The sequence below is a fragment of the Schistocerca nitens genome, chromosome 3, assembly GCF_023898315.1.
Source record: "Schistocerca nitens isolate TAMUIC-IGC-003100 chromosome 3, iqSchNite1.1, whole genome shotgun sequence".
Classification (NCBI taxonomy): domain Eukaryota; kingdom Metazoa; phylum Arthropoda; class Insecta; order Orthoptera; family Acrididae; genus Schistocerca; species Schistocerca nitens.
Genome location: NC_064616.1, coordinates 130,981,065 through 131,005,007, shown reverse-complemented (window position 1 = coordinate 131,005,007; position 23,943 = coordinate 130,981,065).

Sequence of the window (23,943 nt, the reverse complement as noted above, 5' to 3'; positions counted from 1 at the left end):
GCCAGGAACATATTTACCAGTGTAACTACAATTAAATATTACTATTCATGCTATAGTCTGACACCCATCAATGTACAGTTAATGTCACCTCTTGACTACTCTGCTTCAGTACCTATAGCGCATATAATTTTCCAGGAAAAAAATCTCTCGCTATTATCGATGTGCTCAATCTATACCTCTCTCACTATAGGATACACAGTCATCCTCTCTAGTCATACCATAACATAAACCATAGTAACTTCACAATACAATATATACACATTATACACAAACAGTCCAATTATCTTTTATATCTGTACAGCACCCGAAAAAATTATACTATGCCTACATTCACACAGGCTATATGTCACGATGCTCCCCAGTCGTAGGAAAGCACCGTCCACCTTTTCTTTCTTTCTACAGACGTGACATTCAACCGCAATAAACTATTTTACACTGATCACCATTTCGCACCAGCAACTAAACCTTGCAAAATTGTCTACAGATCATGTAATACATATCAGACTCGCAAGAATACTGAAGCGTGAAACCGAACACCATCCCAGCAATATATCACCGAGTACCGAGTCGATCTAGTAAACATACAGTTCATATCCTCCACCATACAAAATCACCACTTTTACATCAGCGGCCTGAAGTCGCTCTCAGAACTGTTCTACAAGTTCGCGATCGTTTCCCCTCGACACAAACGCGTTACTGCCTCTGCTTCCTTGCCTGCTTACTTTTCTGTAAACATCTCCAGACTCGGCGATCACAAGCACACACTTATTTTCGCCTTAATATTATACCATTTTCGCGATACTTTCCATATCAAGCACTAGGCGGCGTCCTACCGATCGCTAATGCAACATAATTCCCGACATATATACTCGAAATCATTTCTCTACAAACATGAAACTTTACCTACGTGGAGCGTGCTCTAGACCACTGACTAACTAGAAATAAAAACATTAAAAATCATTTTTCCACCCATGAATACCGATCTCGCTGATCTAACATACTCCAAATCATCCATATAATTTACATGCCAACTGTTGTATTCTCCAACAGTTTATTGAACGTAACTTCTTCTACAATACAATAGCTGTTGTACAATAGATGTAGACGTCCATCGATCTAGCTGGAGATGAGGTTCCTCTCGGTCGGCTGGTTCTTCGATCGGCGGTGCAGTACAGTGGCTTCGGTGATATCTTCTCTGAGACTCTGCTATAGCGGTTGCCATTAGCAGCGGACGAAGATTGGTCTGCCTTCGACCGGCTGGGGCTATATATTGAGCTGGAGCCAATAGAAGCCCGGCGTAGGAATCCGCAGCGACCTCTGCAAGGAAAGGTTCCTATTAATCGACTGGAATCTTCGGCGTTTTTACCTGATGTGTCCGCCTGTTTGGCTGTTGGTTTGTTTCCCTCATAGCGTGGCTGTTATGTGGTGCTGCCTGCCATTTAGGGGAACCCGATGACATACAGTACACACCTACCTTCCTGGGGGTGGGGAGGGGCGGGGAGAGGAGGGCGCGTCGTCCTGCTCGGCCTTGGCGGCCTCGTGGAGGAGGCTGTGAAAACTCGCCCCCGCAGAGTAGGGCGTGGCGTGGCGGGCCAGACGGGCTGAGCTGCGTCGTGGAATAGGCGGGGAAGCCGGCCGCGATGGCACCAGGGGCATAGATTCATCGACGTCCGCGGGATGCTGCCCGGAAAGTGTGGGCGTCGCTGGCTAGGCTGCGACATCGGCGATGGCGGTGCCAAGGGCATGGGGGCATCGTCAACGATGGCGGACGGCGCAGCCGGTCGGGCCGGCAGAGGAGCCGGTGGAGCCTGCAGCCGCTGTGGAGACGACGGCTGTTGCTGCTGGACGGGGTTTGGCGCCCCTGCACGCCGACCATGGGTGGAAGCGAGCATATCCGGGCAGCCGGAAGAAGGCGGCGGAGCGGCTTGCCGGAAAGAAGAGGCGGTCGGAAAACCCTGATGCCGGTGCCGGAGTTGGTTGCGGTGCCGGTGGACCACTGTGTCGGCGTTGCGGACGTCAAAGAGCTGATGGCCTCGCGGCCGGACGATCACCCCCTGAATCCATCCGACTCTCGGGCCGAAACCTGGCGCCCAGATAAGGGATCCCGGAACAAAGGGAGCCTGGGCAGTCGGAACCCGTTGTTTGGGTCTGGGCTGAAGGAGGTGCAAAAGGGTACGAGGTCGCCAGCCATGCAAAACCTCCTCCGGACTACGGGAGCCGATGGGCGTCGACCGATAGGAACTGAGGAACAACGTCAGCGACTCGTCCAAAGTGTGGGCGGAGGCATATTTTGTCATTTGGGCCTTAAATGTCCGGACGAGGCGTTCGGCCTCGTCGTTCGATTGCGGGTGAAAGGGCGGAGTGAGGACGTGTTGGATGTCATTGGCAGAACAAAACGTCGCTAATTCCTGGCTCCGGAATTGAGGGTCGTTATCGGTAACAATTGTTATCAGCAACCGTTCCAAGGAAAAAACTTTCTGGAGAGCAGCGAGGGTCGCTTCCGAAATGGTGCTGGTACAACGGATAACGAACGGAAAATGTGAAAAGGCATCGGTGACAAGCAGCCATTGGTAGCCGAGGAAGGGGCCGACGAAGTCCAAATGAATGCGATCCCAGGGACCCGCCAGCTTAGGCCAAGAGAGGAAGGTTTGAGGTGGCCGGGAGAGCTGTTGGGCGCACGTGGAGCAATTCCGAACCATGTGAGTGACGTCCCTGGTAAGCTCGAACCAAAAGACTTGACGCCGGGCCAACGCCTTGGTGCGAGCGATTCCCCAATGGCCTTAATGTAAGAGGCGCAAGACTTCGGTCGGTAGATGCTGGGGAACGACCACACGCGGAGTGGACGTAGGGTCTACCCACAATAGGACACCATCCACCGCCGACAGCTGATGGCGGATAGAAAAAAAGAACTGAAGGTGCTACTGGTCACGGGTGGGGGCAGAGCTGGGCCACCCGCGCTGAACTTAGGAGCGGACACGGCGCAACAATGGGTCACGCGTGGTCGCAATTGCCACTGTGGAGGCCGTGATGGGAAACCCGCGCAGGGTGTTGTGGATCGCGTAATGAACTTGGAACACGAGGACGTCCGAAGAGTCAAACGCAGGGTCGGCACCAAGAGGAAGGCGGGAAAGAGCATCTGTGTTCGCGTGCTGGGAGGTCGACTTAAAATGCAAAGTGTAACGGAATTGCGAGAGGAACAGGGCCCATCGTTGAAGCCTCTGAGACGTCTTCGTAGGAAGCCAGGCCTCTGGGGAAAACATGGAGAGGAGGGGGTTGTGGTCAGTGACGATACGAAAGGCCCGTCCATATAAAAAAAGGCATGAGTTTGGAACAGGCGAAGACGATAGCCAATGCCTCCTTTTCGATCTGAGAGTACTTCAGCTGGGTGGCAGATAGGGCCTTGGATAGAAAAGCCACCAGACGTTCTGTCCAATCTGGAAACTTGTGGGGGAGGACAGCCCAGACCCCGTAATCAGAGGCATCCGTGGTCAGGAGCAACGGCAGAGACGGATCATACGGCATCAGGCAGGAGGCCGATTGCAACTGGCGTTTGAGGGTGGAAAAGGCCATCTCACAGGCCGGGGACCAACTGAAGGGGACATTTTTGCGGCATAAGTGATATAAGAGAGCCGCCACCTGAGCGGCCGATGGAAGGAACTTCCGGTAATACGATAATTCTCCAAGGAAGGATTTCAGCTGATGGATGTCCCGTGGGGGAGGCAGGTGGTGTATGGCGTCCACATAGGAAAATGACGGAGAGATGCTTTTGTGTGAAATAACATGTCCTAAATATGAAATAGAAGGTTGAAAGAAGGAACACTTCTCCTTATTGCATTTTAGCCCAGCCTGGCGGAGGCAAAGAAACAGCTGATACAAGTTGGTAAGATGGACTGCAGCAGTAGGGCCCCTAACGACAATGATGTCAAGGTAATTAATGCAACCGGGAAAGTCCTGCAGAAGTTGTTCCAAGAAGCATTGGAAAATGGCCGGGGCGCTAGCCAGGCCAAACATGAGGCGTGTGACTTGGAACAGGCCGGCAGGCGTATTCAGAACGGTGAGGGCTTGAGAAGCTTCATCCAAAGGAACTTGGAGGTACACCTCAGCGAGATCAATTTTGGTAAAGTAAGGACCACCAGCCAACTTACGGAAGAGATCATCAGGCCGGGGGAGCAGAAAGTCGTCCATCTGGAGCTGGGGGTTGAGGGTCGCCGAAAAGTCCCCACAGAGACAGAGACGCCTGCCTGGCTTCTGGATGATGACGAGAGGCGTGGCCCAGGGGCTGAACTGCACAGGCCGTAGCAACCCTTCCTGTTGCAGACGGTCCAATTCGTCGCGCAGCGGCTGCTGGAGAGTGATGGGGACCTGCCTCGCCCGGAAGTATCGAGGGCGGGCTGACGGCCGGAGGTGGAGGGTCGCTGCAAACCCCTTGGCGCACCCGATGCCGGGGGAGAAGAGATCCTGGAATTCGGCGCAGAGAGAGTCAACTTCGGGAAACGGCACCTGTGGAGAAACCAGATGTACATGATCATCGATTGTGAACCTGAACATTTGGAAAGCATCCAACCCAAACAGATCGGTAGCATCGGAACTGTTGACTGCCAGAAAAGAAATCGTACGACTGACAGATTTGTAAGAGACCACCGTCGTGAACTGCCCCAACAAAACGATTTCCTGTCTGTTGTACGTAAGGAGGCGTCGAGGAGCTGGTTGATGGCTTGGCACTCATAAAACGGTGTAGGTAGTGTAATTGAGCAGGGATACCGCAGCCCCTGTATCGACCTGCACTCGAACTGGCTTACCCAATATGGGGGACGCCGAAGACACAACTTGGTTGATGTCCATGGACGTCTCAGTGTCGGCAGCGCCTGGAGATCGGCGCCGTGGCAGAGCGTCAGACAGATGCAAGGTGCCCGTCCCGACCGCAACGGCGACACGTCGCCCAGCGGTCAGGACAATCCTCGCGTTCATGCTGGGAGTAGCATCCCGGAAGAGATGGAAGGCGCAGGGGTTCCCTGCGGCGGCGTTGCTGGCCCGGCTGCGGCTGCTGGTTATCTTCCTGGAACGACCGTCTTTTTTTCTTTTCCGTACGCCGAGAAGATGCCGGGGTGCTGCGCTGGGGAGTGCGGCGTGAAAGTGCGTATATGGCCGCGACGTTCTCCTGGACGTCGGAAGTCTCTTCTCGAATGGCTGCGACGTCGGCCCATGTTTCCAATCTGCGGTCAGCTGCAGTGGAAACTTCAAACTTGAATGCAATTTCTATGATTTGATCTAGCGCCGGGTCGTCCAACTTTAAGGCGTTGTGGCGGAAAGCCGCGTCGGGGGCTGCTTGGATCAGGTGATCCCGGACCATGTCATCTGGGTAAGATTCCCGGGATATGCGGGTGACAAAGTTGCACTTCCGAGCGAGACCTTGGAGTTCAGCAGCCCATTGTCGGTACGTCTGATCGGGTTTCTTTCGACTCTGGTGAAATTCCACTCTTGCTGCCATGATGATATCTGAGGCGATAGTAGGAGGTGAGACACTCACATATGGCGGTGAAGGTAAGACTGTGAGGACCACGTGGCTGGAGTTTCGTCAGGAGCACGTACATACGGGAGACATTCCAAGAAAGAAAATAGGCTCTCTGATCATTTTCCTGGGATACCTGATGAATCCGGAAATGTTGACAAATCCAAAAAAATGGCTCTGAGCACTATGGGACTTAACTGCTATGGTCATCAGTCCCCTAGAACTTAGAACTACTTAAACCTAACTAACCTAAGGACAACACACACACCCAGTCATCACGAGGCAGAGAAAATCCCTGACCCCGCCGGGAATCGAACCCGGGACCCCGTGCTCGGGAAGCGAGAGTTGACAAATCCTCTTTTCGTATGTTTCCCAATCTTCAGCACCTTCATCGAATGCCGGGAATGCTGGCGGTGCCGGTGGACGGTGAAGACTTTGAATTTCGGCAATCAGTTGCTGCTGCAGTATCGCGAACTGTTGAAAACGTTGATTCAGTACCTGCTGCAGTTGTGGTTGTGCTTGTTGTTGTTGTGGTTCCATCTTCTTTGAGTTGTCGAATCCTTACTCGTCGCCACTGTTGTATTCTCCAACAGTTTATTGAACGTAACTTATTCTACAATACAATAGCTGGCTGTACAATAGATGTAGACGTCCGTCGATCTAGCCGGAGATGTGGTTCCTCTCGGTCGGCTGGTACTTCCACCTGCGGTGCAGTACAGTGGCTTCGGTGAAATCTTCTCTGAGACTCTGCTACAGCGGTTGCCATTAGCAGCGGACGAAGACTGGTCTGCCTTCGACCGGCCGGGCCTATATATTGAGCTAGAGCCAATAGAAACCTGGCGTAGTAATCCGTGGCCGGATATGTCGCGGCGACCTCTGCAAGGAAAGGTTCCTATTAATCGACTGGAATCTTCGGCGTGTTTACCTGATGTCTTCGCCTGTTTGGCTGTTGGTTTGTTTCCCTCATAGCGTGGCTGTTATGTGGTGCTGCCTGCCATTTAGGGGAACCCGATGGCAGGCAGTACACCAACTATGGTCTTTCCCATGTCTAGACAACAGGCAAACGTATCTTCGACATGCCAGATGCACACACCACAATCGATCTTCTCTCAACTAAATAAAGACGTGAAATGTGCAGAAGCAGTCAACCGAACAATTTACATGGGACGGAATAACGGTCCAGCGCAAACGCACCATCTTCTCAAATTGCCGCTTGATCACGAAAGCCGCCCATCTTACGATCTCGATCTCAATTAAACGTCATTTGACAATGAGCGAAGTATCGTAAATACACCCTACCGAAGGCGGTGGCTCTGGAAATGGAAATATCTGCACCTGCCTCACGTCTGGACATACTCTTCCCTTTGCTATCACAGCACTCCAAGTCAAATCCATACCCACCTCACGACTAGACATAGTCATTTTCTTTACACAAACACACATACTTTATAAACCTGATGCTGAAATGCGAACATATCACGCACCCAGCACTAATACCAAGTATAATATTACGTCAATAACTATTTGCTTACGATACGAAATAATACTGACCGAAAATCAACGATTCATATGAATGTCTCGTACGTTCTTCTTGCGAGTCCTGCCACCATGTCATAGACGTAATCAACCAGATGTTAAAGAGAAAAACTCTGTCCCAACAGCTACTGCATGTTCCTGTCACAAGCGGTCTTCGTTCTACAGGTGCACACAAGTATCCATGTTAAATGCTATACCCGTTTTACAAATCGAGGTACGACATTACCTCTGAATGAGGTAGTGTTTCCCGGACAAATACTATGACAGTGCGTGCGTGCGTGCGTGCAACAGGAGCGTGTTTTGACCATTCGACGGAAATGCGCGCAATGTCCTATGTCCCCAAGGTGTACATACGTATTATCAGCCAACGATGCTACCTTGTTATTAAATCAATGAACTTTGAAAGTGATTCGGCTATGGAACGTGGTATGTAAGAAGTATTTGTGACTCCCTCAAATGTATAATTCTATACTATTTCCATCGCATTCTGTGTCGAGATCATATCAGAGGTTCCACGGTATATCCACTGAGTTATAGGCGATGACTGACTGACAAGGAGCACAAACAGTAGTGGTAGATGATGTGCCGATTGAGGTCCTAAGGGGAAAAATGTACACTAGCCTCTCAGATCTCTAGTGTTGCGCTATATGTTAAAAAATTATGTTCATAATTTGGAATCAGGTCTTTCCATTCAAGCACATACTTGCATACCCTCAGACTCCCAAGTGAATCGTATTTCACGCACTCTCATATCTCTAAACGAGTCAGCTTCCTCGAACCCGTCTGCTACATTAAAATTACAACCTCCTTTTAGTCACACCCTACGCATCTTGCAGTCGCACCCATTTCTACAGTTTTCCTCAAGTGTTGATTCCAATTTAAGTCGGAACTGAGCAGAAGTCGGAGAAAAACATACCCACCACAGTCGGCACTCCATTTAGAAACAAAACGACCAGAGCTACTGCAACAGGAGCGTGTTTTGACCATTCGATGGAAATGTGCGCAATGTCCTACGTCCCCAAACTACATTACTGGCCATTAAAATTGCTACACCATGAAGATGACGTGCTACAGATGCGAAATTTAACCGACAAGAAGAAGATGCTGTGATGTGCAAATGATTAGCTTTTCAGAGCATTCACACAAGGGTGGCGCCGGTAGCGACACCTACAACGTGCTGACATGAGGAAAGTTTCCAACCGATTTCTCATACACAAACAGCAGTTGACCGGCGTTGCCTGGTGAAACGTTGTTGTGACGCCTCGTGTAACGAGGAGAAATGCGTACCATCACGTTTCCGACTTTGATAAAGGTCGGACTGTAGCCTATCGCGATTGTGGTTTATCGTATCGCGACATTGCTGCTCGCGTTGGTCGAGATCCAATGACTGTAAGCAGAACACGGAATCGGTGGGTTCAGGAGGGTAATACGGAACGCCGTGCTGGATCCCAACGGCCTCGTATCACTAGCAGTCGAGATGACAGGCATCTTATCCTCATGACTGTAACGGATCGTGCAGCCACCTCTCGATCCCTGAGTCAACAGATGGAGACGTTTGCAAGACAACAACCATCTGCACGAGCAGTTCGACGACGTTTGCAGCAGCATGGACTATCAGCTCGGAGACCATGGCTGCGGTTACCCTTGACGCTGCATCACAGACAGCAGCGCGTGCGATGGTGTACTTAACGACGAACCTGGGTGCACGAATGGCAAAACGTAATTTTTTCGGATGAATCCAGGTTCTGTTTACAGCATCATGATGGTCGCATCCGTGTTTGGCGACATCGAGGTGAAGCAGAATAATGCACGACCGCATGTTGCAGGTCCTGTACGGGCCTTTCTGGATACAGAAAATGTTCGACTGCTGCATTGGCCAGCACATTCTCCAGATCTCTCACTAATTGAAAACGTCTGGTCAATGGTGGCCGAGCAACTGGCTCGTCACAGTACCCCAGTACTGATACTCTTGATGAACTGTGGAATCGTGTTGAAGTTGCATGGGCAGCTGTATCTGTACACGCCATCCAAGCTCTGTTTGACTCAATGCCCAGGCGTATCAAGGCCGTTATTACGGCCAGAGGTCGTTGTTCTGGGTACTGATTTCTCAGGATCTATGCACCCAAATTGCGTGAAAATTGTAATCACATGTCAGTTCTAGTATAATATATTTGCCCAATGAATACCCGTTTATCATCTGCATTTCTTCTTGATGTAGCAATTTTAATGGCCAGTAGTGTAGTATAAAATAATTTTATGTTTATGCCTAGCATATAGTTTGCAAACATAAACAGCAAGCTACTGTCGGTCGTGTTTTAAAGTGAGGTGATAAAACTATTGAGATTTTAGTCTGATAGTAGTGGAATGGCAACATTGTGCCATAAGCAGATTTATATTCAGCACTAATTATCGCGACTAATTTCAACGGTACACTCCAGTTTGTGTGAGGTAAAAACAGTCAGTGGTGTTCTTAGCTCCAGTAGTAATGACTAAACTCGCATTACATACTGAAAAAACACAGTAAAGCTAGGCTTCACTGCCGCAAACAGCCACACAACGAAAGTAATGTCGCGAATAATTGTAAGAGGAAAAGCTAGAAAGTTATAGATCATCAACACTACGTAAATCATACAGTTAGTACCTACAACAGAGTACATAAGCTCTGGGATTTTTCTTTGAGCACATATGTAAGTAACATTACACGTACCGACAGAGGATGAGTAATAAGTTGTCAGTGGCAAACAGAACTGTTGGTTGTGAAGTAGTGCACGTAAATTTGCATTTCACGGGAGGACTCTTTATACAAGAGCAAAGAGAAATATGTTTTATCAAGAGACGTTATACGCGTGGTAATACAATTTCGCTTGGTGAAATAAATACAAACACTTTGCACTAATGTGGAATATGGACGGCACTCTTAGTGGCAAGTGAACTTAATTTGTGTACTCACCCAGAAGACAGCACAGAAGTGATGTGATGATCCGCTGAAGTGGAACACAGTGAAGTGTTGTTACTTGAAACCCAGATAGTGTGTATTGCGCGGAAACTGTGGAACAGACTGTAGCGCTGGAACTTAATGAATGTGACGTCACGTGTGACTATTACACGCCGACGCGAAGCTAAGCGCTTAAGAAACGAAAACTTTGATAAACATTTTGCAGACATGTGTAATGTACGGTATTCTGAGAACACTAATGAATGAACGGAAACTGGAACTAACATGAACGTGTTTGTGCGGTAGCTGTCAACTGACAGTAAAGTGCATGAACAAAAACCATACATTAGACCTTTTGTATCACAGCGCAAACGTGTATACGATGTAACCCACAGCTATCACCGAAAAACTGATGTAAATTAGTGTTGCAAGTGATTACAACTACGTACTAGTCAAAATTCTTTTTAGGGAATGTGTATTAAAAATTGTGTTACTGGCCCCAGTCTACGAATGTTTCATGCAATCCCTATATCCTGAGCTGGCTGGATCCTATCGAGCACAACCGGTCCAGAACTCCTCAATCTTCTTGCTCCATCGCAGACAACGCAGATCGTCGTGGCTGACATGTATGCAGATTTTGTCAACATCGCGAGCACGCTCCCGTGGCCGCTCTACACCACAGCAACGGCGAATGCTGCAGCACGATTGATATCAGCTACAAAGCGTCGCCTTTCCAACCGTCGAGCAAGAATGAACAATGTTCAACTGAGTGATTATTGTAAACTGTTTCAAGAACCACACGTATTTCTGTAAAAAAAACGCATACGATGATTCCTAAGTGTTTAATATGAACATTTCAAAACTCAAACTCAAATCACAAGGACAAATAAGTCAAAAATGTAAATTACTACCTTGATGATTTTTTCCTAACGATGTAATTTGTTCATTCTGACTAATATACTAAATGGTCTGATTTTGTCAATGTGCAATGCTTTTAAAATTTTATGAAAAAACATAGCATGTGAAAAAAGGAACGGGATGCCTATGCCTTTCCTGTCGTTTCGCCAGGTTCCGGCAGAATCGCAGCCGAATGGGAAGGTAAATTACATTCCTGGCAAAGCTAAAACAGGCTCCAGCTCAAACGAATAAAATGATGAAAAAAAAAAGAACAATCTAAAGACTAAAAATTAATGAAGCGATGTAAATTTTTAAAACTTTTCACAATGACTTGACAAACTTTTAAAAATTTAGGGGGCTATATAATTGTTAGTGTGTTAGTGTTAGGGGGTTTCGTGAGTGTGTGTTTTCGCGCAGTAGCTCTGAGACGATTTTACAACGAAATTAATATTTCTGTAATTATATTGTCTGTGTAATTAAAGCGAACAAGGACTCGCAACCTTTTGTTCTCTCACTTCCTAGTCAGCCATTGTCTGGTACGGTCAAAAAGAATTATTGCTTGGTCGATGTTATGTAGAGATTTTGTTATTTGTGCTCATTTTGCATGATAATATCTATTTAATTTCATTGTGGTTGTTATTACGACTAATCATACATTTTTTCCTCAGCCTTTTTCATGAATTTGATAGTTAAATGTGGCTTACTTTGTGTGGGAATGTCTGTTAGTGAATGATCTCGTATTAACGGCACCAATCAGTGTAATACGTTTGGTTTGCTTTCAGGATAGAACCTGCGTCTAAAGTTTCACTTTTCACAAAACTAAGTGTGGTGTCACCGCCAGACACCACACTTGCTAGGTGGTAGCTTTAAATCGGCCGCGGTCCATTAGTACATGTCGGACTCGCGTGTCGCCACTGGCAGGATCGCAGACCGAGCGCCACCACAAGGCAGGTCTCGAGAGACGGACTAGCACTCGCCCCAGTTGTACGACGACGTTGCTAGCGACTACACTGACGAAGTCTTTCTCTCATTTGCCGAGAGACAGTTAGAATAGCCTTCAGCTAAGTTAATGGCTACGACCTAGCAAGGCGCCATCTGTACCATTGCATGTATCTCAAGATAGTCTCACTTGTATCATCAAGAATGCTGTATACCAAAGGACGATATAAAAGTTAAGTGTTCTAGTAGCTACGTTCTTTTCTTTATCACATTCATTACGAATCCTGTTCCAGACTTCGCGCCAGTCGGCGTGTGTGTACGTGTGCCCTTTCGGCTACCCGTCACTGTGGACTGGCTGCCCTGTCAGTCCACTACACTAAGTCCGATAGCTTTTAGGCTTAAATCACGTCCCAAAATTATATTCGCCAAACAGACAATCGCGGTAGAGGAGCCAAGCTAAAAAAAATATAAATCATGATGGTGATAATTAAGTTCCAATTTCAATATTTGAAAAAATATTTTTACATGATTTTTCAAGTACGTAATATTTCTTGATTTAATTGAAGATTCAATTAGCCAAAGATAATTTTAATTTGATTCAGACTTGAATTTGAGTTTCAAACATTTTAAAAGTCAGAATAATATAAAATTAAATAATAATAAAAAATAACAATTAAAAAGCCACCATTAGAGGGCCGCTGAGCGCAGTGTGGTGTCGTGTTTACGTGGTCACCCCGTTTAGCGCGAACTTTGTTTACATCCGTGAGGCTTCGCATAGCGGTGTATTTGTTACTACAGATCACGATGGCTCTTTCTTACCGGAAAGCGACTATCAAGTTCACGTTCGACGCACAATACACAAGACCAAAAGCACACGAAATCGAACGTTCCATGCGCGAAGTGGTAAAACTACATACCCGGGAGCTGATAAGAATTCACCTATCAGTAGTGGCCAGCGCCGTATACGTAAGACTCATAGACGAGGCAGCGTGTGACAGACTTATCTGTCGATCCACCGAAGGTTACCGCTTTTGCCACGCCGTCGGGAACGTGGGTGATCATGCCGGTCTCGGAGGCAGAATGGTACGCGAGTTCGAACTTCCGTTCGAAGTCCCTGCGGACATGGTTATCGCAGCACTTCGCCCTTCGTCCTTCATCATACTGCGGAGAAATGGACCAGCTTCGAGACGTATCCCGTACTCAACGGAGTGCGCCAAATAATGATTGAACTCCAGAAGCACAAACCATCTTATGTGACAATGGGTGGCTGCCGAGCCATCGTTATTGTTGTGTACATAGTTCCACGTAGTCAGCGCGTACACAACTTTCCCAGTAGAGCGCGCCCCGCTAAGCACAACAGCGCAGGCGCAGCGCTCGTCCGTCTCCGCACTACGAGATGGCGCTGCCATAAAGACGGACCAAATTCTGCTTCCGCCGATCCTCGTATTAATATGTAACGCAGCCAATGAGACTGCTGCTAACGTAGGACCTTTTCTCCTCGCGGATCACACTCGCGCAGTGATACCTGAACGCGCGAGGTATTGTAACGAGTGTACAGACCTCCGATTAGCCAGTCTGCATTAGTCTGCGTTAGTCTGCATTAGTCTGTAGTCAAGTTTCAATCTGCACCTAATAAGATTATCATATTCCTGTACATAGCCATGAAGATAAATGTATAGACACTTTCGTCAAGTATCAGAGATATGTGAGAATAAGTTTAACGTACCTAGACCAAAGGAACTTGAGATTGTCAATTGTAAACAGCATCCAGAATCAAGTTACGTAATATCTATGCCTTTTTATTATTTTAATCAATGTGTGTGAAAATTAATCAAATTCTGTTTAAAGTTGGTCACCGTCAATCTGCTACTTTAAGCGTGCAAGTGGCATTTCTATCGTCTGACCTAACGGCGGAAGATGAACACGCCACGATAAGACCACGAGACATATTGCTGACACTCGCCTACTTCGTTAGAGCGACAAGTCAAATAATCTGATGGTGTGTCTACCGAAGGTCTTACAGTACGCAAACCACAGTTATATACGATGGTCAACCGAAAACCTGCTCTGGCTGCGGGCAGGAAGGCCATGTCCGAACTGACTGTCTTCAGCGACGTCTAGTACAGCTACCTCGGGACACCCAGCAGCCGCCACAGCAGATGACGTCGCTGCCTATTACGTACGTGGAAGCGCTACGGAACGACGTGGGCGACGCGCTTGACAAGCCGTTGCCCGTAGACTCTGCGAGGTATCGCCCCCTACCCCACGCCAATGACGGCGCAAATGGCCTTGTCTCACCACCAGCCAGACGCCCCACAACAGCTGCGCAGCCTCGGTCCTACCACTCTCCAGTGGAACGCGTCTTCAGGTACGGAAGCGGATCCACAAGAGGATCGCACTGAACAGCACCCCTCAACAGACGTGGAAGCTCCACCACGAATACAGTGGTCGAAGAAACGAAAGAAGAGACGGCTGTCCACAGAAGACGAGCACCACAACCGAGGCGATGAACAAGACAGTGGGAACGATCAAGATTCTTTTTCACGGCCAGGCCAGGACGCCGTCACATCCACAGCGTCGGTGCTACAATCCGTGGAAAAGCCGCCACATCAACGAGACGCGATGGATGCAGATATGCAACAGGATGGGGTCCCACCTGCAGATGAACGCCCGTCAACAGAGACAGTCCTCACCAATACACTAGGAGATTGGGCACAAGAAATGGAACAAACTGACGAGATGCAGGAGGCCGACGTTCAATCATTGGCTCCCACCCGCAACGAGTCGGGAGAGAACCTTGCCCATGGCGGCCAAAGAGGCCGTGTCGTGTGGTCCCGGTCCAGGAAGAACGCCCCGTCGACGGCCGACCAGTAGATGCGTGAATTCCCAGCAGTGCACAACCGATAAGATGTCACACGTCTGCCGTATTGGTACAGTTAACATCAATGGCATTCGCACCTCTGTAAATATACAAATGCTGCAAGATATGCTGCGGGCAGTTTTTCTGCCAGAGGTACGAAACGAGGCCCCAGTTGAGTTTTAAAGTTATGACGACTATCGTTTAACAGGTTACGACGGTAGCCGTTGCACAGCCATACTGTTACGAGAAGGAATAGTGGCGGAAGACGTGGAATACTTACCATCGACCCGTGGTGTTGCCCTGACTGTAGGGGATGTACGTTTGGTGAATGTTTACGTACCGTCTGGCTCGACCAAGAGACACTAACGCACAAACTTTTACACAGAGGAAGTGTCGCAGCTATTTCGAGGACGTCAGGAGAATTATATCGTCGGCAGCGACTTCATATGCGTTCTGCGGCCCGAGGACCAACGACCACACTTCGCTCCTTGCTCTGCGTTACAGACTCTGGTCCGGGATCTTGCACTGCATGACACCAGGGAAATGACGCACGACGACAGCCGCGGATATACGCACTTTACAAGCCACGAAGCTAGTCGACTAGACAGGGTGTATGTGTCACGTGGGCTACGCAAGGCGACGATTGACGCCGAGGTGTGGCCTACAGCTTTTACAGACCACCAGGTTTACATCAGCACCATCGCTCTGTCACGACAGAACACATGGCGCAGTAGGGGCCCATGAAAGCTCGATGTTACCCACCTGCAGGATGAAAACTGTATATGGGAGGTTGAAGTCACATGGCGACAATGTCAACGGCGTCAACATTGATACGATTCGACGCTTAAATGGTGGCTCTGCTGCGTCAAACCGGATTTACGCAGAACATCCACACGATATGGCCAAGACAAGTCACATTGGCAACGGGCGACTTCAGAATTTTATTTCACATCCCTACGTGAGTTGGTAAAACAACCACCATCTCCCGACTGTCAGCAGGCTGTCCATCGTATCAAAGCACAACCGCTGCGTCTTACAGTAGTGAAGATGGAAGGAGTTAAAGTACGTGCGAGGATGCTCGACGGATTACGCAACGAACGGCCATCATTCCACTATGTACTGAGAGAAAGAAGGGAGCGGCGACGTGCACTTATACGGGATGTCGAAATGGCCGATGGATCGCGGGCCACGTTACAGAAGGATATTGCACGTGCTTTTGCTCACCACTACTGCAGTTTCTATGCGGAGGACCAGCTGGACAGAGCAGGACTGGCAGACGTGCTTCGCGAAATGACAGCGGTCGAGCATCTCTCTGAAGTGGGCGGCCTTACGGCTGAAATCACCGTAGATGATCTGGACGCTGCCCTAAAGTGTGGTGTGTCAAACAAATCCCCTGGACTGGATGGGCTCCCTCTTGAGTTCTACTGCACCTTTGCTTCTCTGATGGGACTGACGTGGGTACAGATGTACAATGAACTCTTAACACCTTCCTTACGTGTCCCTCCCGAGTTCACAGAGGGTATCATGATACCCCTTCCAAAAACAAGTGCTGGTTGTCGACCACAAGACTACCGGCCTTTGACATTATTGAATGGAGACTACAAAATATTTGCACGTATTCTGTGTGCTCGCCTTCAAGCTACGATAAAGAACAAAATACATTTAGATCAAACGTGTCTAGGTGGGAAGAGCAATATACACACAGCTCTAGGGGTATACAGGAATGTCATAGCATTGATGTCGGCATCTTGATTACGAGGAACCCTCGTGGCAATAGATTTCGATCACGCTTTCGACTGAGTGGACCATGTGTTCCTCCGAGGGGTCATGGAACGGATGGGAAACCCCCTCCAGCTTGTGGACACGATCATGAGGTTGATTCATGGCGCAAACTCGAGAGTCTTGGTGAACGGAGTTAGCTCCGAACCTTTCACGATCCAGCGCTCAGTCCGGCAAGGTTGCGCCCTTTCGGTCATCTTATTTGGAATCGCTCTTGAACCTGCACTACACGGCCTCCGACGACGACTTGAAAGCGTCCAACTACGGACTGCATCCTTCCAATGCGACGCATACGCAGACGACGTCGTTCTTTTGGTGAAGTCAGGAGACGAAATCCAGGCGGCGTTGGAATGGCTCCAGCAGTACGGAGCGGTGGCGGGTAGTGTCATCAACCTACGAAAGACCCGATGTATGGAGTGGGCAGAGGGCTGTCACCAGGGACAGTAGTGCCCATCACCAAGGTCCCCACACTCAAGTGTTTGGGAGTGGTATTCACTGGAAACGTACGACCTACAGTGCTGGATAATTATCGACGGCTACTGCGACAGATTCGCACATTGGCACGACAACATGCACTGCGCGCCATAGATATGTTCCAGCGCGCACATTATGTCAACGTCTACTTGGCACCGAAAATAAGTCGTTTGGCGCACATACTGCCGTTGCCCACCACGATGGCGTCAAGACTAATCGGCGAACATTTCGTAAGTTCTAACCTCCTCCTCAACATCCGCTACGATACCTTGACGCTGTCACCGAGAGGAGGAGGCATCGGACTCGTAAACGTGAAGAACAGGGTGCGTGCGTTATTTTTTAGTACGATGCAACGCCATTGGAGAACCGAGCACGTCACATTAATAGGCGCTGTGATCAACGAAGTGGCTCCCCATTCACTCTGTCCACCAGTCAATGTAGGCCACATCACGGCACCGCCCTCACACCTTCGGGACTTCTTCGTCGGTTACAGTTACGTTCCGGACAGTTTGCCGGAGACCAGGCTGCTCACAATAAAAGACATATATCGAAGCTTCCTTCAGCAACAATCTCGCAATGTGGCCGAAAAGAAGTACCCGGCGATACAGTGGCAGAGAATATGATGGAGAGCGGTCCATCTTCCATCTCTCCTTACACAGGTACGCGCATTGTGGTATGTAGTGGTGAACGGCAAATTCCCGAACCGTCAACGACTGCACTCTATTCATCTGGTCGAAATGCTGATATGCCCGTACTGCACGGTCGTCGACTCCGACGAGCACCATTTGGTTTATCGCACGGCAGTCGACTGTTGGCTTCTAACGAGGAAAATGCTGGCCCTTTTACTGCGTACGGCGCACATGGCGACCTACTCTTCCCGGACAAAGTATACTTTCCCACCGCCAGGAAAAACGGGAATGGCGACGTATTATTTGTATCGCACCGATGACAAGAACGTCATAGACTTCTGGTACGTACTGCAAGAGCACCATGGACGTTGCCGCTGGTGGGCAGGCTTGCGTACCTAATCGATACAGATAGCCGTACCGTAGGTGCAACCACAACGGAGGGGTATCTGTTGAGAGGCCAGACAAACGAGTGGTTCCTAAAGAGGGGCAGCAGCCTTTTCAGTAGTTGCAGGGGCAACAGTCTGGATGATTGACTGATGTGGCCTTGTAACACTAAAAAAACGGCCTTGCTGTGCTGGTACTGCGAACGGCTGAAAGCTAGGGGAAACCACAGCCGTAATTTTTCCCGAGAGCATTCAGCATTTCTGTATGGTTAAATGATGATGGCGTCCTCTTAGGTAAAATATTCTGGAGGTAAAATAGTCCCCCATTCGGATCTCCAGGCGGGGACTACTCGCCGGCCGCTGTGGCCGAGCTGTTCTAGGCGCTTCAGTCCGGAACCGCGAAGCTGCTACGGTCGCAGGTTCGAATCCTGCCTCGGGCATGGATGTGTGTGTTGCCCTTAGGGCAGTTAGGTTTATGTAGTTCTAAGTCTAGGGGACTGATGACCTCAGATGTTAAGTCACATAGTGTTTACAGCCATTTGAACCATTTTTTGGGGGACTACTCAGGAGGACGTTGTTATCAGGAGAAAGAAAACTGGCGTTCTACGGGGCGAAGCGTGGAATGTCAGATCCCTTAATAGGGCAGGTAGGTTAGAAAATTTGAAAAGAGAAATAGTTAGGTTAAAGTTAGATGTAGTGGGAATTAGTGAAGTTCGGTGACAGGAAGAACAAGACTTCAGGTCTGGTGAATACAGGGTTATAAATACAAAATCAAATAGGGGTAATGCATAAGTATGTTTAATAATGAATAAAAAATTATGAGTTGGGTAAGCTAGTACAAACATCATAGTGAACGCATTATTGTGGATAACATAGACACAAAGCCCACGTCTACCACAGTAGTACAAGTTTATATGCCAACTAGCTCCGCAGATGACGAAGAGATTGATGAAATGTATGATGAGATAAAAGAAATTATTCAGATAGTAACGGGAGACGAAATTTAATAGTCATGGGTCACTAGAATTAGATAGTAGGAAAAGGCAGAGAAGGAAACGTAGTAGGTGAAGATGGAATGGGGTCAGAAATGAAAGATAAAGCCGCCTGGTAGAATTTTGCACAGAGCATAACCTAATAATAGCTAACACTTGGTTTAAGAATCATGAAAGAAGGCTGTATACATAGAAGAAGCCTGGAGATACTGGAAGGTTTCAGATAGATTATATAATGGTGAAACAGAGATTTAGGGACCAGGTTTTAAATTGTGAGACATTTCCAGGGGCAGATGTGGACTCTGACCACGAACTGAACTGTAGATTAAAACTGAAGAAACTGCAAAAATGTGGGAATTTCAGGATATGGGACCTGGATTAACTGACAGAACCAGTGGTTGTAGAGAGTTTCAGGGAGAGCATTATGGAACGATTGACAAGAATGGGGGAAAGAAATACAGTAGAAGAAGAATGGGTAGCTTTGAGAGATGTAATACTGAAAGCACCAGAGGATCAAGTAGGTAAAAAGACGAGGGGTAATAGAAATCCTTGGGTAACAGAAGAGATATTGAATTTAATTGATGAAAGGAGAAAATACAAAAACGTTGTAAATGAAACAGGCAAAAAGGAATACAAACGTCTCAAAAATGAGATCGACAGGAAGTGCAAAATGGCTAAGCAGGGATGGCTAGAGGACAAATGTAAGGATGTAGAGGCTTATCTCACGAGGGGTAAGATAGATACTGCCTACAGGAAAATTAAAGAGACCTTTGGAGAAAAGAGAACCACTTGCATGAATATCAAGAGCTCAGGTGGAAACCCAGTTCTAAGCAAAGAAGGGAAAGCAGAAAGGTGGAAGGAGTATATGGAGGGTCTATACAGGGGCGATGTTCTTGAGGACAGTATCATGGAAATGGAAGAAGATGTAGATGAAGATGAAATGGGAGATATGATACTGCGTGAAGAGTTTGTCAGAGCACTGAAAGACCCAAGTCGAAACAAGGCCCCAGGAGTAGACAACGTTCCATTAGAACTACTGATAGCCTTGGGAGAGCCAGCCCTGACAAAACTCTACCATCTGGTGAGCAAGATGTATGAGACAGGCGAAATACCCACAGACTTCAAGAAGAATATAATAATTCCAATCCCAAAGAAAGTAGGTGTTGACAGATGTGAAAATTGCCGAAATATCAGCTTAATAATCCACGGCTGCGAAATACTAACACGAATTCCTTACAGACGAATGGAAAAACTGGTAGAAGCCGACCTCGGGGAAGATCAGTTTGGATTCCGTAGAAATGTTGCAACACGTGAGGCAATACTGATCCTACGACTTATCATAGAAAATAGATTAAGGAAAGGCAAACCTACGTTTCTAGCATTTGTGGACTTAGAGATGGCATTTGACAATGTTGACTGGAATACTCTCTTTCAAATTCTGAAGGTTTCAGGGGTAAAATACAGGGAGCGAAAGGCTATTTACAATTCGTACAGAAACCAGATGGCAGTTATAAGAGTCGAGGGGCACGAAAGGGAAACATTGGTTGGGAAGGGAGTGAGACAGGGCTGTAGCCTATCCCCGCTGTTATTCAATCTGTATATTGAGCAAGCAGTAAAGGAAACAAACGAAAAATTCGGAAAAGGAATTAAAATACATGGCGAAGAAATAAAAACTTTGAGGTTCGCCGATGACATTGTAATTCTATCAGAGACAGCAAAGGACCTGGGAGAGCAGCTGAACGGAATGAACGGTGTCTTGAAAGGAGGATATAAGATGAACATCAACAAAAGCAAAACGAGGATAATGGAATGTAGTCGAGTTAAATCGGGTGATGCTGAGGGAATTAGATTAGTAAATGAGACGCTTAAAGCAGTAAATGAGTTGGTATTTGGGGAGGAAAATAACCGATGATGGTCGATGTAGAGAGGATATAAAATGTAGACTGGCAATGGCAAGGAAAGCGTTTCTGAAGAAGAGAAATTTGTTAACATCGAGTACAGATTTAAGTGTCAGGAAGTCGTTTCTGAAAGTATTTGTATGGAGTGTAGCCATGTATGGAAGTGAAACGTGGACGATAAACAGTTTAGACAAGAAGAGAACAGAAGCTTTCGAAATGTGGTGCTACAGAAGAATTCTGAAGATTATATGGTTAGATCACATAACTAATGAGGGGGTATTGAATAGAATTGGAGAGAAGAGAAATTTGTGGCACAACTTGACTAGAAGAAGGGATCGCTTGGTAGGACATATTCTGAGCCATCAAGGGATCACCAACTTAGTATTGGAGGGCAGCATGGAGGGTAAAAATCGTAGAGGGAGACCAAGAGATGAATGCACTAAACAGATTCAGAAGGATGTAGGTTGCAGTATGTAGTGGGAGATGAAGATGAAGAAGCTTGCACAGGATAGAGTAGCATGGAGAGCTGCATCAAACCAGTCTCTGGACTGAAGACAACAACAACAACAACAACAACACGTGAACTATAGAACATGTTCTTCCAATTAGCTGGGTTCGTTGTTCACGGACCCTCCGGCTAGTTGGAGCGTTCCGGGTATGAGAAGTGAAATGAGGAGATAGCTCAACGTTCAGGAACTGACGTTCATGCCTGATGCATTCAGGGGATTATACATAGTTTTTAAGTTAACGAGAAGCCGACCTGGACACACGCCAACAGGGCCGTTGCAGGGTCCCGTTTTCCTTTCTTTCTTTTTCTAGTGAACTCTTTAATTCTAGAAGGCGTTTGGATGTGTTGAATAGCACATTTAGTTACTGTATGTTGTGTCTAGCACCTATGAAAGACAATAATAATCAACAGACACAAAAAACCTAAAAAAAGTGTTCAAACGTCACTCGAGACAAATATTTTATTTCTGCTATTCGCTTTATTCAAATCGAGTCTGTGTCGTGGTGTAACGTCCATTTGCAACAGCGAGTTGTTAGGTATGGACCTATAGTGACAGTTGATTCTGCACAACTACTCTAGTAGCAACCGTAAGGAAGTGTTTTCCGAATGGGAACTGCAAACGTTTGATGACAAGGTCACAAGTCAACCGAATCCTCCACCGGAAAACACGCCTTGTGTGTCATACACGGCATTAGTGACAGTACGTGTGTCATATGATAGGAATCTTTTATCGAAGCACCTAATTTGTACGACTACTAAGTGAATGAGATATGCCTCCTTGCGCCTTGCCGGATATAGGTGTTCGTATGAATGTGAGTGTGATCACTCCCAAGGAAATGATGAAAACATAGCATTTTGTCACATAAGGTGCAAAAAATTAACTCAACCGTTTCACAATCACATAGTTTCTCTGTGCTCTGTCAAAACATATGTTTTTAACGTTTTTGAAGTTGCGTTCCATTTTGGAAGTTTTGACTCTTGAATTCCTTTGTTGTAGCATAGTTCACACCCGTTTATTTGTTGTTTTCATTTCTGTGAGACGTCTATGTGGTATCTCGCCTGCTCTCTCTATTCATCACATTTACTTGCGATGGTAACGTATTCTTACCGAATGACTCATATTCTATTACCAGTGTATAGTATGACAACCGCCAAGACTACAGAAAGAGAACAAACATTTTAGTGATCGGACGGCTGTGAAAAAAACTAATTAAATAACACGAGGGAGCTTTGAACACAGCTCGCTCGCTTGGCAGTCCCACACCATGATTACGTACCAATGACGCCGTTGCTGTTTTAGCCTGCTCTTTATTGCACTTCCTGTTCTTGGACCGTTCATGGTTTCTATTTTCCTTCTTTTTTCGTGCTTTATCTGTGTTCAGTTTTTGATAGGCCATCTTATCACTAAATCCGAGGGGACGCGATGGGGAGGTTTCCTTGTTAGTTCCTTCTCCAAATCTGCAGTTAAAGTAATGTTACCTGCAAATCTTATAAAATGTATTTCTTGTCCGTTGATTCTAATACCTTTTGTCTTTTGCTTGAATTTGAACATGGCCTCCCCAACGAACATATTGAACGAGTACGGGGATAGTGCGCAACCTTGTCTCACTTCTCTTGTAATGGATGCAGTTTTACATTTTCATTAACGTTTGTCCCTACGTTTTGGTTTTTGTGCAGCAGTAGAATGAGTCTTCTGTCTCTGACATGTTTGTTATGGTCTTAAGTAGCTACTTCAAGTTCGTATTAAAGAAGGCTTTCCCTATATCCACGAATACAACGTACGTCTCCCTGTTAACACTCGATCTTCTTCCTAGATTACTTCTTACTGCTAGGAGAACTTCTCTAGTTCTCTTTGCTGATAGGAAACGTAATTTATCCCGAGATGTATGCTCTTGAGTTTCCTTTTTAATCGTGTTGTTAATTACATTGAGCAATATTTTTAATACGTGCGACGACATTGTTAGTGTCCTATAGTTCGAACAGTCACTGACATTTCGTTTCTTCCGTGAGGTGACTTGTCCTATTTTTATCAAAAGTCTTCCGAAATTTATCCATTAAAAAGCTTCTTACAGTGATGTTGTACAGCCCTTGTTTCACATTTTCTCCTATTCTCATAGGAAGTGGTGTTGGGATATCGTCTGTTCCTGTTGTTTCCTTATACTTCAGCTGCTGAAGTACTAGATCTATTTCTTCTCGTATGATTATCGATCCCTTATTATCTTCTTGCACCATAATTCAGGTTCGAGATAGTCTGTAATTTCCAACACTTCCTCATCGTAGTAGAGGTCTTCAAGATATAGCTTCCACCGTTCTGTCATACCTTCTGTATCAATAAATGGTTGTGCATTCTTATCTTCTGCCATAGTAATTCTTCTGTAAACACGCAGTGATTTTATCGTGCTATATGCTTTATCTGTTCTTCTTCCTACTACATCATCCTCTATACTCCGCCTGACTTCCTTCATCCGTTCTTCTTTGTCCACTTTACATTTTGTCACAATGCCATTCAGTACTGTTCTGTATTGCATTTGGCTTTCCGCTGTATTTACTTCTTATACTGGTTTCTTTGATGTAAGAGATCTAGTGTTTCCTCAGTAATTCAAG